Source organism: Chiloscyllium punctatum, chromosome 4 (genome assembly GCF_047496795.1).
Source record: "Chiloscyllium punctatum isolate Juve2018m chromosome 4, sChiPun1.3, whole genome shotgun sequence".
Classification (NCBI taxonomy): domain Eukaryota; kingdom Metazoa; phylum Chordata; class Chondrichthyes; order Orectolobiformes; family Hemiscylliidae; genus Chiloscyllium; species Chiloscyllium punctatum.
The window spans coordinates 3132235-3148322 of record NC_092742.1 but is presented as its reverse complement, the minus strand read 5'-3'; positions in this window follow the sequence as shown (position 1 = coordinate 3148322).

Here is a 16088-nt window from a genome sequence, read left to right as displayed (position 1 = left end):
CCATCCTGTTCCCCATCCTGTTCCCCATCCTGATCCCCATCCTGATCCCCATCCTGATCCCCACCCTGTTCCCCAATCTGATCCCCAACCTGATCCCCTTCCTGTTCCACTTCTTGATCCAAATACTGATCCACATCCTGTTCCCCTTCGTGTTCCCCATCCTGATCCCCTTCCTGATCTCTTTCCTGTTCCCCATCTTGTTCCCTTTCCGGTTCTCTATCATATTCCCCTTCCTGATCCCCTTCCTGATCCCCATGCTGTTCCCCTTCCTGTTCCCCATCCTGATCCGCATCCAGTACCCCTCCCTGTTCTCCATCCTGATCCCCTTCCTGTTCTCCATCCTGTTCTCCATCTTGATCTCCATCTTGATCCCCTTCCTGTTCCCCTTCCTGATCCCCATTCTGATCCCAATCCTGTTCCCCATCCTGTTTGTCTTCCTGTTCCCCAGCCTGTTCCCGATCCTGTTCCCCAACCTGTTCCCCATCCGGTTGCCCTTCCTGTTGCCCTTCTTGATCCCCTTCCTGTTCCCCTTCCTGATCCCCTTCCTGATCCCCATCCTGATCCCCATCCTGATCCCCATCTTGTTCCCCTTCTTGATCCAAATAATGATCCACATCCTGTTCCCCTTCCTGTGCCCCATCCTGATCCCCATCCTGATTCTCTTGCTTTCCCCCTTCCTGATCCCCATCCTGTTCTCCATCCTGATCCCCTTCCTGTTCTCCATCCAGATCCCCTTCCTGTTCCCCTTCCTGATCCCCATCCTGATCCCCATCCTGATTCTCTTCCTTTCCCCCTTCCTGATCCCCATCCGATCCCCATCCTGATCCCCATCCTGTTCCCCATCCTGATCCCCATCCTGTTCCCCATCCTGATCCCCATCCTATTCCCCTTCCTGATCCCCTTCCTGTTCCCCATCCTATTCCCCTTCCTGATCCCCATCCTGATTCTCTTCCTTTTCCCCTTCCTGTTCCCCTTCCTGTTTCCCTTCCTGTTCCCCATCCTGTTTCCCTTCCTGTTTCCCTTCCTGTTCTCCATCCTGATCCCCATCCTGTTGCCTATCCTGTTGCCCTTCCTGTTCCCCATCCTGATCCCCATCCTGATTCTCTTCCTTTCCCCATCCTGATCCCCATCCTGTTCCCCTTCCTGTTCCCCATCCTGATCCCCTTCCTGTTCTCCATCCTGTCCCCCATCCTGTTACCCATCCTGATCCCCATCCTGTTCCCCTTCCTGTTCCCCATCCTGATCCCCTTCCTGTTCTCCATCCTGTCCCCCATCCTGTTCCCCTTCCTGATCCCCTTCCTGTTCTCCATCCTGTCCCCCATCCTGTTCCCCTTCCTGATCCCCTTCCTGTTCCCCTTCCTGATCCCCATTCTGATCCCAATCCTGTTCCCCATCCTGTTTGTCTTCCAGTTCCCCAGCCTGTTCCCGATCCTGTTCCCTTTCCTGATCGCCTTCCTGTTCCCCATCCTGATCTCCATCCTGTTCCCCATACTGTTCCCCATACTGTTCCCCATACTGTTCCCGATCCTGTTCCCTTTCCTGATTGCCTTCCTGTTCCCCATCCTGATCTCCATCCTGTTCCCCATACTGTTCCCCATACTGTTCCCCATCCTGATCTCCATCCTGTTCCCCATCCTGTGTCCCTTCCTGATCCCCATCCTGTTCGTAATCCCGTTCGCCATCCCGTTCCCCATCCTGTTCCCCTTCCTGTTCCTCCTTCCTGTTCTCCATCGTCTTCCCCTCCTTGTTCCCCATCCTGATCCCCATCCTGATCCCCTTCCTGATCCCCTTCCTGATCCCCTTCCTGTTGCCCCTCCTGATCCCCATCCTATTCCGCTTCCTGATCCCCATCCTGATTCTCTTCCTGTTCCCCTTCCTGATCCCCATCCTGATCCCCCATCCTGATCCCCCATCCTGATCCCCCATCCTGATCCCCATCCTGATCCCCATCCTGTTCCCTAGCCTGATGCCCAGCCTGTTCCCCAACCTGTTCCCCAACCTATTCCCCTTCCTGATCCCCTTCCTGTCCCCCATCATGATCCCCATCCTGTTCCCCTTCCTGATCCCCTTCCTGTCCCCCATCCTGTCCCCCATCCTGATCCCCATCCTGTTCCCCTTCCTGTTCCCCATCCTGTTCTCCATCCTGTCCCCCATCCTGTTCCCCTTCCTGTTCCCCATCCTGATCCCCTTCCTTTTCCCCATTCTGATCCCAATCCTGTTCCCCATCCTGTTTGTCTTCCAGTTCCCCAGCCTGTTCCCCATCCTGATCTCCATCCTGTTCCCCATACTGTTCCCCATCCTGATCTCCATCCTGTTCCCCATACTGTTCCACATCCTGTTCCCCTTCCTGTTCCACATCCTGTTCCACATCCTGTTCCACATCGTCTTCCCCTTCTTGTTCCCCATCCTGTTCCCCATCCTGATCCCCATCCTGATCCCCACCCTGTTCCCCAACCTGATCCCCTTCCTGTTCCACTTCTTGATCCAAATACTGATCCACATCCTGTTCCCCTTCGTGTTCCCCATCCTGATCCCCTTCCTGATCTCTTTCCTGTTCTCCATCTTGTTCCCTTTCCGGTTCTCTATCATATTCCCCTTCCTGATCCCCTTCCTGATCCCCATGCTGTTCCCCTTCCTGTTCCCCATCCTGATCCGCATCCAGTACCCCTCCCTGTTCTCCATCCTGATCCCCTTCCTGTTCTCCATCCTGTTCTCCATCTTGATCTCCATCTTGATCCCCTTCCTGTTCCCCTTCCTGATCCCCATTCTGATCCCAATCCTGTTCCCCATCCTGTTTGTCTTCCTGTTCCCCAGCCTGTTCCCGATCCTGTTCCCCAACCTGTTCCCCATCCGGTTGCCCTTCCTGTTGCCCTTCTTGATCCCCTTCCTGTTCCCCTTCCTGATCCCCATCCTGATCCCCATCTTGTTCCCCTTCTTGATCCAAATAATGATCCACATCCTGTTCCCCTTCCTGTGCCCCATCCTGATCCCCATCCCGATTCTCTTCCTTTCCCCCTTCCTGATCCCCATCCTGTTCTCCATCCTGATCCCCTTCCTGTTCTCCATCCAGATCCCCTTCCTGTTCCCCTTCCTGATCCCCATCCTGATCCCCATCCTGATCCCCATCCTGATTCTCTTCCTTTCCCCCTTCCTGATCCCCATCCGGATCCCCATCCTGATCCCCATCCTGTTCCCCTTCCTGTTCCCCATCCTCATCCCCATCCTATTCCCTTTCCTGATCCCCTTCCTGTTCCCCATCCTATTCCCCATCCTATTCCCCTTCCTGATCCCCATCCTGATTCTCTTCCTTTTCCCCTTCCTGTTTCCCTTCCTGTTTCCCTTCCTGTTCTCCATCCTGATCCCCATCCTGTTGCCTATCCTGTTGCCCTTCCTGTTCCCCATCCTGATCCCCATCCTGATTCTCTTCCTTTCCCCCTTCCTGATCCCCTTCCTGTCCCCCAACCTGATCCCCATCCTGATCCCCATCCTGTTCCCCTTCCTGTTCCCCATCCTGATCCCCTTCCTGTTCTCCATCCTGTCCCCCATCCTGTTCCCCTTCCTAATCCCCTTCCTGTTCCCCTTCCTGATCCCCATTCTGATCCCAATCCTGTTCCCCATCCTGTTTGTCTTCCAGTTCCCCAGCCTGTTCCCCTTCCTGATCCCCATTCTGATCCCAATCCTGTTCCCCATCCTGTTTGTCTTCCAGTTCCCCAGCCTGTTCCCGATCCTGTTCCCTTTCCTGATCGCCTTCCTGTTCCCCATCCTGATCTCCATCCTGTTCCCCATACTGTTCCCCATCCTGATCTCTATCCTGTTCCCCATACTGTTCCCCATCCTGTGTCCCTTCCTGATCCCCATCCTGTTCGTCATCCCGTTCGCCATCCCGTTCCCCATCCTGTTCCCCTTCCTGTTCCTCCTTCCTGTTCTCCATCGTCTTCCCCTCCTTGTTCCCCATCCTGTTCCCCATCCTGATCTCCATCCTGTTCCCCAACCTGATCCCCTTCCTGTTCCACTTCTTGATCCAAATACTGATCCACATCCTGTTCCCCATCCTGATCCCCTTCCTGATCCCCTTCCTGTTCCCTTTCCGGTTCTCTATCATATTCCCCTTCCTGATCCCCATGCTGTCCCCCTTCTTGTTCCCCTTCCTGTTCCCCATCCTGATCCCCATCCTGATACCTCTTCGTGTTCCCTCTTCGTGTTCCCCATCCTGATCCCCATCCTGTTCGTCATCCCGTTCGCCATCCTGTTTCCCTTCCTGTTCCCCATCATGTTCCCCTTCCTGCTCCACATCCTGTTCTCCATCGTCTTCCCCTTCTTGTTCCCCATCCTGTTTCCCATCCTGTTCCCCATCCTGATCCCCATCCTGTTCCTCAACCTGATCCCCTTCCTGTTCCACTTCTTGATCCAAATACTGATTCACATCCTGTTCCCCTTCCTGTTCCCCATCCTGATCCCCTTCCTGTTCCCCATCCTGTTCCCTTTCCGGTTCTCCATCATATTCCCCTTCCTGATCCCCATGCTGTTCCCCTTCCTGTTCCCCATCCTGATCCCCATGCTGTTCCCCTTCCTGTTCCCCATCCTGATCCCCATCCTGATCCCTCTTCGTGTGCCCTCTTCATGTTCCCCTCCCTGTTCTCCATCCTGATCCCCTTCCTGTTCTCCATCCTGTTCTCCATCCTGTTCTCCATCTTGATCTCCATCTTGATCTCCATCTTGATCCCCTTCCTGTTCCCCTTCCTGATCCCCATTCTGATCCCAATCCTGTTCGTCTTCCTGTTCCTGATCCTGTTCCCCTTCCTGTTCTCCATCCTGTTCCCCAACCTATTCCCCAACCTGTTCCCCATCCGGTTCCCCTTCCTGTTGCCCTTCTTGATCCCCATCTTGTTCCCCTTCCTGTTCCCTATCCTGATTCCCTTCCTGTTCTCCATCCTGTTCCCCATCCTGATCCCCATCCTGATTCCCATCCTGTTCCCCATCCTGTTCCCCTTCTTGATCCAAATAATGATCCACATTCTGTTCCCCTTCCTGTGCCCCATCCCGATCCCCTTCCTGTTCCCCATCCCGATCACCATCCTGTTCCCTTTCCTGTTCTCCATCCTGTTCCCCTTCCTGATCCCCATCCTGTTCTCCATCCTGTTTCCCTTCCTGTTCCCCAGCCTGTTCCCCTTCCTGAACCCTATCCTGATCCCCTTCCTGATTGCCATCCTGTTCCCCATCCTGTTTCTCTTCCTGATCCCCTTCCCATTCCCCATCCTGGTCCCCATCCTGTTTCCCATCCTGTTCCCCATCCTGGTCCCCATCCGGATCCCCATCCTGGTCCCCATCCTGGTCCCCATCCTGTTCCACTTCTTGATCCAAATACTGATCCACATCCTGTTCCCCATCCTGATCCCCTTCCTGTTCCCCATCCTGTTTCCCATCCTGATTCCCATCCTGATCCCTCTTCGTGTTCCCTCTTCGTGTTCCCCTCCCTGTTTCCCATCCTGTTCCCCTTCTTGTTCCCGATCCTGTTTCCCATCCTGTTCCCCTTCCTGTTCCCCATCCTGTTCTCCATCCTGTTCCCCAACCTATTCCCCTTCCTGTTGCCCTTCTTGATCCCCATCTTGTTCGTCATCCCGTTCGCCATCCTGTTTCCCTTCCTGTTCCCCAACATGTTCCCCTTCCTGCTCCACATCCTGTTCTCCATCGTCTTCCCCTTCTTGTTCCCCATCCTGTTCCCCATCCTGTTTCCCATCCTGTTCCCCATCCTGATCCCCATCCTGTTCCTCAACCTGATCCCCTTCCTGTTCCACTTCTTGATCCAAATACTGATCCACATCCTGTTCCCCTTCCTGTTCCCCATCCTGATCCCCTTCCTGATCCCCTTCCTGTTCCCCATCCTGTTCCCTTTCCGGTTCTCCATCATATTCCCCTTCCTGATCCCCATGCTGTTCCCCTTCCTGTTCCCCATCCTGATCCCCATCCTGATCCCCATCCTGATCCCTCTTCGTGTGCCCTCTTCGTGTTCCCCTCCCTGTTCTCCATCCTGATCCCCTTCCTGTTCTCCATCCTGTTCTCCATCTTGATCTCCATCTTGATCTCCATCTTGATCCCCTTCCTGTTCCCCTTCCTGATCCCCATTCTGATCCCAATCCTGTTCGTCTTCCTGTTCCTGATCCTGTTCCCCTTCCTGTTCTCCATCCTGTTCCCCAACCTATTCCCCAACCTGTTCCCCATCCGGTTCCCCTTCCTGTTGCCCTTCTTGATCCCCATCTTGTTCCCCTTCCTGTTCCCTATCCTGATTCCCTTCCTGTTCTCCATCCTGTTCCCCATCCTGATTCCCATCCTGATTCCCATCCTGTTCCCCATCCTGTTCCCCATCCTGTTCCCCTTCTTGATCCAAATAATGATCCACATCCTGTTCCCCTTCCTGTGCCCCATCCCGATCACCATCCTGTTCCCTTTCCTGTTCTCCATCCTGTTCCCCTTCCTGATCCCCATCCTGTTCTCCATCCTGTTTCCCTTCCTGTTCCCCAGCCTGTTCCCCATCCTGAACCCTATCCTGATCCCCTTCCTGATTGCCATCCTGTTCCCCATCCTGTTTCTCTTCCTGATCCCCTTCCCGTTCCCCATCCTGGTCCCCATCCTGTTCCCCATCCTGGTCCCCATCCTGTTCCCCATCCTGATCCCCATCCTGGTCCCCATCCTGTTCCACTTCTTGATCCAAATACTGATCCACATCCTGTTCCCCTTCCTGTTCCCCATCCTGATCCCCTTCCTGTTCCCCATCCTGTTCCCCATCCTGTTCACTTTCCGGTTCTCCATCATATTCCCCTTCCTGATCCCCATGCTGTTCCCCTTCCTGATCCCCATCCTGATCCCCATCCTGATCCCTCTTCGTGTTCCCCTCCCTGTTTCCCATCCTGTTCCCCATCCTGTTCCTGATCCTGTTTCCCATCCTGTTCCCCTTCCTGTTCCCCTTCCTGTTCCCCATCCTGTTCCCCATCCTGTTCTCCATCCTGTTCCCCATCCGGTTCCCCTTCCTGTTGCCCTTCCTGTTGCCCTTCCTGTTGCCCTTCTTGTTCCCCTTCCTGTTCCCTATCCTGATTCCCTTCCTGTTCTCCATCCTGTTCCCCATCCTGGTCCCCATCCTGTTCCACTTCTTGATCCAAATACTGATCCACATCCTGTTCCCCTTCCTGTTCCCCTTCCTGCTCCACATCCTGTTCTCCATCGTCTTCCCCTTCTTGTTCCCCATCCTGTTCCCCATCCTGTTTCCCATCCTGTTCCCCATCCTGTTCCCCATCCTGTTCCCCATCATATTCCCCTTCCTGATCCCCATGCTGTTCCCCTTCCTGTTCCCCATCCTGTTCCCCATCCTGTTCCCCATCCTGTTCTCCATCCTGTTTCCCTTCTTGTTCCCGATCCTGTTTCCCATTCTGTTCCCCTTCCTGATCCCCATCCTGTTCCCCATCCTGTTCCCGATCCTGTTCCCCTTCCTGTTCCCTATCCTGATCCCCATCCTGGTCCCCATCCTGTTCCCCATCCTGGTCCCCATCCTGATCCCCATCCTGTTTCCCATCCTGTTTCCCTTCCTGTTCCCCTTCCTGTTCCCCATCCTGATCCCCATCCTGTTCCCCATCCTGTTCCCCATCCTGGTCCCCATCCTGGTCCCCATCCTGTTTCCCATCCTGTTCCCCATCCTGGTCCCCATCCTGGTCCCCATCCTGTTCCCCAACCTGATCCCCTTCCTGTTCCACTTCTTGATCCAAATACTGATCCACATCCTGTTCCCCTTCCTGTTCCCCTTCCTGTTCCCCATCCTGATCCCCTTCCTGATCCCCTTCCTGTTCCCCATCCTGTTCCCTTTCCGGTTCTCCATCATATTCCCCTTCCTGATACCCAGGCTGTTCCCCTTCCTGATCCCCATCCTGATCCCCATCCTGATCCCTCTTAGTGTTCCCCTCCCTGTTCTCCATCCTGATCCCCTTCCTGTTCTCCATCCTGTTCACCAACCTATTCCCCAACCTGTTCCCTTTCCTGTTGCCCTTCTTGATCCCCATCTTGTTCCCCTTCCTGTTCCCTATCCTGATTCCCTTCCTGTTCCCCATCCTGTTCCCCTTCTTGATCCAAATAATGATCCACATCCTGATCCCCTTCCTGTTCCCCATCCCGATCCCCATCCTGTTCCCTTTCCTGTTCCCCAGCCTGTTCCCCTTCCTGATCCCCATCCTGTTCCCCTTCCTGAACCCTATCCTGATCCCCTTCCTGATCCCCTTCCTGTTTCCCTTCCTGTTTCCCTTCCTGTTCTCCATCCTGTTCCCCATCCCTTTCGCCTTTCTGTTTGCCTTCCTGTTCTCCATCCTGTTCCCCTTCTTGTTCCCCATCCTGTTTCCCATCCTGTTCCCCATCCTGTTCCCCATCCTGTTCCCCATCCTGTTCTCCATCCTGTTCCCCTTCTTGTTCCCGATCCTGTTTCCCATCCTGTTCCCCTTCCTGTTCCCCTTCCTGTTCCCCATCCTGATCCCCATCCTGTTTCCCATCCTGTTCCCCTTCCTGTTCCCCATCCTGGTCCCCATCCTGTTCCACTTCTTGATCCAAATACTGATCCACATCCTGTTCCTCTTCCTATTCCCCATCCTGATCCCCATCCTGTTCCCTTTCCGGTTCTCCATCATATTCCCCTTCCTGATCCCCATGCTGTTCCCCTTCCTGTTCCCCTTCCTGTTCCCCTTCCTGATCCCCATCCTGATCCCCATCCTGATCCCTCTTCTTGTTACCTCTTCGTGTTCCCCTCCCTGTTCTCCATCCTGATCCCCTTTCTGTTCTCCATCCTGTTCTCCATCTTGATCTCCATCTTGATCTCCATCTTGATCCCCTTCCTGTTCCCCTTCCTGATCCCAATCCTGTTTGTCTTCCTGTTCCCGATCCTGTTCCCCTTCCTGTTCTCCATCCTGTTCCCCAACCTATTCCCCAACCTGTTCCCCATCCGGTTCCCCTTCCTGTTGCCCTTCTTGATCCCCATCTTGTTCCCTATCCTGATTCCCTTCCTGTTCTCCATCCTGATCCCCATCCTGATTCCCATCCTGTTCCCCTTCTTGATCCAAATAATGATCCACATCCTGTTCCCCTTCCTGTTCTCCATCCTATTCCCCTTCCTGATCCCCATCCTGTTCTCCATCCTGTTCCCCTTCCTGATCCCCATCCTGTTCCCCTTCCTGAACCCTATCCTGATCCCCTTCCCGTTCCCCTTCCCGTTCCCCTTCCCGATCCCCATCCTGATCCCCATCCTGTTCCCCATCCTGTTTCCCTTCCTGATCCCCATCCTGTTCCCCATCCCGTTCGCCTTTCTGTTCGCCTTCCTGTTCCCCATCCTGTTCCCCATCCTGATCCCCATCCTGGTCCCCATCCTGGTCCCCATCCTGATCCCCATCCTGTTCCCCATCCTGATCCCCATCCTGTTACCCTTCTTGTTCCTGATCCTGTTTCCCATCCTGTTCCCCATCCTGTTCCCCATCCTGTTCCCCATCCTGGTCCCCATCCTGGTCCCCATCTTGTTCCCGATCCTGTTCCCCTTCCTGATCCCCATCCTGTTCCCCATCCTGATCCCCATCCTGGTCCCCATCCTGTTCCCCTTCTTGTTCCCGATCCTGTTCCCCTTCCTGATCCCCATCCTGTTCCCCATCCTGTTCCCCTTCCTGATCCCCATCCTGTTCCCCATCCTGGTCCCCATCCTGATCCCCATCCTGGTCCCCATCTTGTTCCCCATCCTGTTCCCCTTCCTGTTCCCCATCCTGGTCCCCATCCTGTTCCCCATCCTGGTCCCCATCCTGATCCCCATCCTGGTCCCCATCATGTTCCCCTTCTTGTTCCCGATCCTGTTCCCCTTCTTGTTCCCCATCCTGATCCCCATCCTGGTCCCCATCCTGTTTTTACTTGTGCCTTTTCCTACTTTCTTCCTTATCTTGCTCTTCCATCAATCCTTTTCTGATCCTTTCTCAACCTCTCTTCCTACTCTCTCTTTCATTCTCTCTATCCTTTTTTCGGCCTCTCTCGTCCCATCTCCCCTCTTCCCTTTTCAAACTTTATCTCAATCATCACCCTCTTTTCTCTTTCTTGTGCCCTTTGCCTCTCTCCCTCCTGTCTCTCTGTCCTTTTCCTTCTCTCCCTCCTTCCCTTCTTTCCCTGTTAACCAGCTGTCATTTTGGTGGATTCTATTATTTTCACGGTGATGGACGAGTGACATCACTGAGCTGTCATTACCTCATCCCGGAGACCTGGATGACAAATCGGAGCTTCCCGTGATTTTAATGAATGTACTTGCAGTGCCGAGGCTGTGGAACTGTCTCCGTGGAGGGGGGAGGAGGGGGATTCAGCTCCCGACACCAGGAGCCCCAGGTCCTGCTGAGATTGACCGGCTCACTGCTCAGCACTGGATCGGAAAACAGGAGGTGTTTGTGTCCAATGTACAGCCTCAGTAAGGGAGGGAGACTGGGTTTGTGTGAGGGAGTGTCAGAGTGAGGGAGTGAGTGTGTGAAGGTGTGGGGGATTGAGTGTGTCAGAGAGAGGAGGTTTGTGAGCGAGTGAGTATACAAGGGAGAGTGGGTTTGTGATGGAGTGAGTGTGAGGAAGTGTCGGTAACTGTGTAAGTGTGTGCCATGGAATGTGTGGGAGAGTTGTGTGAGTGTGTGTACAGGTGAGTGTGTGAGGGAACATGTGTGCAAGTGTGAACATGTGTGCAAGACAGTGAGAGGGCAAATTGGCGTGTGAGTTTATCTGTTCAGTTTTATTCATTCACAAGAAGTGGGTGTCATTGACTGGGCCCAGCATTTCCTGCCTGTCCCTAGTTGCCCCCTTGAGAAGGTGGGGGGGAGCTGCCTCCTTGACCCGCTGCAGTCCCTGTGCTGTGGGTTGACCCACAATGTCCCTGAGGGAGGGAATTCCAGGATTCGGACCCAGTGACACTGAAGGAACGGTGATATATTTCCAAGTCAGGATGGTGAGGGGCTCAGAGGGGAACTTGAAGGGGGTGGTGTTCCCATGTATCTGCTGCCCTGGTCCTTCCAGATGGAAGTGGTTGTGTGTTTGGAAGGTGCTGCCTGAGGATCTTTGGTGAGTTTCTGCAGGGCATCTTGTAGATGGTACACACTGCTGTTACTGAGGGTCGGTGGGGGAGGGAGGGGGGGGTTTGTGGGTGTGGGGCCAATCAAGTGGCTGCTTTGTCCTGGATAGTGTTGAGCTTCTTGAGTGTTGTTGGAGCTGCCCCCATCCAGGGCAAGTGAGGAGGATTCCATCACACTCCTGACTTGTGCCTTGTAGATGGTGGACAGGCTTTGGGGAGTCAGGAGGGGAGTTACTCCCCGCAGTATTCCCAGCTACTGACCTGCTGTTATAGCCACTGTGTTTATGTGGTGAGTCCAGCTAAGTGTCTGGTCAATGATAACTCTCAGGATGTTAACAGTGGGGACTGGGAGCAGTTTAGATTTCCAAGGGATGTTCAATCTGGAGGGGGACTGGTTTATCAACTGCTGGAGAATGGTTTTCTTGTCCATGTTTCAACTGATGCTCTGAGACTCCATGATGCCCAGAGTCAATGCTGGGGACTCTGAGGGTAACTCCCTCCTGGCTGTATCCCACTGTGTGACCTCCTCTGCTGGGTCTGTCCTACTGACGGGACAGGATATATCCAGGGATGGTGACGGTGGGGTCTGGGACACCGTGATCTATGATTAAGTCTCTCTCGCTCTTTCTCAATCACTGCCTTTTTTATATAAAATCCCTACAGTGCATAAAGAGGCCAATTGTGTCAACCCCAACACCTCCGAAGAGCAACCCACCTTGAACCATAACCCCCTGCCCTATCCCTGTGACCCATACCACATCCACCCTAACCTGCACATCTTTGGACTGTGGGAGGAAACCGGAGCACCCGGAGGAAACCCACGCAGACACAGGGAGAATGTGCAAACTCCACACAGTCAGTCGGCGGAGGGTGGGAATCGAACCCAGGTCCCTGGTGCTGTGAGGCAGCAGTACTAACCACTGAGCCACTGTGCCGCCCTTCTCTTGCTATCTGTCTCTTCCTATCTCCCTCACTGTCTGTCCATCTGTCTTTCTATTTCTCTCACTCTCTCCCCCCCCCACCTTCCCCTCTCTGTCTCTCTTCATCTCTCCCTGTCTGTCTTTGACACTCTCTCCCTCACACTACTGCTCTGGCACACTCTCTCCCCCTGTCTCTCTCTGACACTCTCTCTCTCTCCCCCTGTCTCTCTCTGACACTCTCTCTCTCTCCCCTCTGTCTCTCTCTGACACTCTCTCTCTCCCCCTGTCTCTCTCTGACACTCTCTCTCTCCCTCGGTCTCTCTCTGACACTCTCTCTCTCTCCCTCTGTCTCTCTCTGACACTCTCTCTCTCTCCCCCCCTGTCTCTCTCTGACACTCTCTCTCTCTCCCCCCCTGTCTCTCTCTGACACTCTCTCTCTCCCCCTGTCTCTCTCCCTCGGTCTCTCTCTGACACTCTCTCTCTCTCTCTCCCTCTGTCTCTCTCTGACACTCTCTCTCTCTCCCCCCCTGTCTCTCTCTGACACTCTCTCTCTCCCCCTGTCTCTCTCTGACACTCTCTCTCTCCGACACTCTCTCTCTCCCCCTGTCTCTCTCTGACACTCTCTCTCTCTCCCTCTGTCTCTCTCTGACACTCTCTCTCTCTCCCTCTGTCTCTCTCTGACACTCTCTCTCTCTCCCTCTGTCTCTCTCTCTCTCCCTCTGTCTCTCTCTGACACTCTCTCACCCCTCTGTCTCTCTCTGACACTCTCTCTCACCCCTCTGTCTCTCTCTGACACTCTCTCTCTCTCCCTCTGTCTCTCTCTGACACTCTCTCTCTCTCCCTCTGTCTCTCTCTGACACTCTCTCTCTCTCCCTCTGTCTCTCTCTGACACTCTCTCTCTCCCCCTGTCTCTCTCTGACACTCTCTCTCTCCGACACTCTCTCTCTCCCTCTGTCTCTCTCTGACACTCTCTCCCTCTGTCTCTCTCTGACACTCTCTCACCCCTCTGTCTCTCTCTGACACTCTCTCTCTCTCCCTCTGTCTCTCTCTGACACTCTCTCTCTCTCCCTCTGTCTCTCTCTGACACTCTCTCTCTCTCCCTCTGTCTCTCTCTGACACTCTCTCTCTCTCCCTCTGTCTCTCTCTGACACTCTCTCTCTCTCCCTCTGTCTCTCTCTGACACTCTCTCTCACCCCTCTGTCTCTCTCTGACACTCTCTCTCTCTCCCTCTGTCTCTCTCTGACACTCTCTCTCTCTCCCTCTGTCTCTCTCTGACACTCTCTCTCTCTCCCTCTGTCTCTCTCTGACACTCTCTCTCTCCCCCTGTCTCTCTCTGACACTCTCTCTCTCTCCCTCTGTCTCTCTCTGACACTCTCTCTCTCTCCCTCTGTCTCTCTCTGACACTCTCTCCCTCTGTCTCTCTCTGACACACTCTCTATCTCTGTCTCTCTCCGACACTCTCTCTCTCCCTCTGTCTCTCTCTGACACTCTCTCTCCCCTCTGTCTCTCTCTGACACTCTCTCCCTCTGTCTCTCTCTGACACTCTCTCCCTCTGTCTCTCTCTGACACTCTCTCTCTCTCTCAGTCTCTCTCTGACACTCTCTCCCTCTGTCTCTCTCTGACACTCTCTCTCTCCCTCTGTCTCTCTCTGACACTCTCTCTCCCTCTGTCTCTCTCTGACACTCTCTCCCTCTGTCTCTCTCTGACACTCTCTCTCTCTCTCAGTCTCTCTCTGACACTCTCTCTCTCTCTCAGTCTCTCTCTGACACTCTCTCTCTCCCTCTGTCTCTCTCTCTGACACTCTCTCTCCCCTCTGTCTCTCTCTGACACTCTCTCTCTCTCCCTCTCTCTGACACTCTCTCTCTCTCAGTCTCTCTCTGACACTCTCTCTCCCTCTGTCTCTCTCTGACACCCTCTGTCTCTCTCTGACACTCTCTCTCTCTCCCTCTCTCTGACACTCTCTCTCTCTCTCAGTCTCTCTCTGACACTCTCTCTCCCTCTGTCTCTCTCTCTCTCTCAGTCTCTCTCTGACACTCTCTCTCTCTCCCTCTCTCTGACACTCTCTCTCTCTCAGTCTCTCTCTGACACTCTCTCTCCCTCTGTCTCTCTCTGACACTCTCTCTCCCTCTGTCTCTCTCTGACACTCTCTCTCCCTCTGTCTCTCTCTGACACTCTCTCTCTCCCTCTGTCTCTCTCTGACACTCTCTCTCCCTCTGTCTCTCTCTGACACTCTCTCTCCCCTCTGTCTCTCTCTGACACTCTCGCTCTCTCTCTGACACTCTCTCTCGCTCTGTCTCTCTCTGACATTCTCTCCCTCTGTCTCTCTCTGTCACTCTCTCTCCCCTCTGTCTCTCTCTGTCACTCTCTCTCCCCTCTGTCTCTCTCTGACACTCTCTCTCTCTCCCTCTGTCTCTCTCTGACACTCTCTCTCTCTCCCTCTGTCTCTCTCTGACACTCTCTCTCTCTCCCTCTGTCTCTCTCTGACACTCTCTCTCTCCCCCTGTCTCTCTCTGACACTCTCTCTCTCCGACACTCTCTCTCTCCCTCTGTCTCTCTCTGACACTCTCTCCCTCTGTCTCTCTCTGACACTCTCTCCCTCTGTCTCTCTCTGACACACTCTCTATCTCTGTCTCTCTCCGACACTCTCTCTCTCCCTCTGTCTCTCTCTGACACTCTCTCTCCCCTCTGTCTCTCTCTGACACTCTCTCCCTCTGTCTCTCTCTGACACTCTCTCCCTCTGTCTCTCTCTGACACTCTCTCTCTCTCTCAGTCTCTCTCTGACACTCTCTCCCTCTGTCTCTCTCTGACACTCTCTCTCTCCCTCTGTCTCTCTCTGACACTCTCTCTCCCTCTGTCTCTCTCTGACACTCTCTCCCTCTGTCTCTCTCTGACACTCTCTCTCTCTCTCAGTCTCTCTCTGACACTCTCTCTCTCTCTCAGTCTCTCTCTGACACTCTCTCTCTCCCTCTGTCTCCCCTCTGTCTCTCTCTGACACTCTCTCTCTCTCCCTCTCTCTGACACTCTCTCTCTCTCAGTCTCTCTCTGACACTCTCTCTCCCTCTGTCTCTCTCTGACACCCTCTGTCTCTCTCTGACACTCTCTCTCTCTCCCTCTCTCTGACACTCTCTCTCTCTCTCAGTCTCTCTCTGACACTCTCTCTCCCTCTGTCTCTCTCTCTCTCTCAGTCTCTCTCTGACACTCTCTCTCTCTCCCTCTCTCTGACACTCTCTCTCTCTCAGTCTCTCTCTGACACTCTCTCTCCCTCTGTCTCTCTCTGACACTCTCTCTCCCTCTGTCTCTCTCTGACACTCTCTCTCTCTCCCTCTGTCTCTCTCTGACACTCTCTCTCCCTCTGTCTCTCTCTGACACTCTCTCTCCCCTCTGTCTCTCTCTGACACTCTCGCTCTCTCTCTGACACTCTCTCTCGCTCTGTCTCTCTCTGACATTCTCTCCCTCTGTCTCTCTCTGTCACTCTCTCTCCCCTCTGTCTCTCTCTGTCACTCTCTCTCCCCTCTGTCTCTCTCTGACACTCTCTCTCTCTCTCTGACACTCTCTCTCTCTGACACTCTCTCTCTCTCTCTGACACTCTCTCTCGCTCTGTCTCTCTCTGACATTCTCTCCCTCTGTCTCTCTCTGTCACTCTCTCTCCCCTCTCTCTCTCTCTGTCACTCTCTCTCCCTCCCTCTGTCTGTCCCCCTCTGTCTCTCTCTGACACTCTCTCTCGCTCTGTCTCTCTCTGACACTCTCTCTCCCCTCTCTCTCTCTCTCTGTCACTCTCTCTCCCTCCCTCTGTCTGTCCCCCTCTGTCTCTCTCTGACACTCTCTCTCTCTCTCTCAGTCTCTCTCTGACACTCTCTCTCCCTCTGTCTCTCTCTGACACACTCTCTCTCTCTCTCTCTCTGTCACTCTCTCTCCCTCCCTCTGTCTGTCCCCCTCTGTCTCTCTCTGACACTCTCTCTCTCTCTCTCAGTCTCTCTCTGACACTCTCTCTCCCTCTGTCTCTCTCTGACACACTCTCTCTCAGTCTCTCTCTGACACTCTCTCTCGCTCTGTCTCTCTCTGAC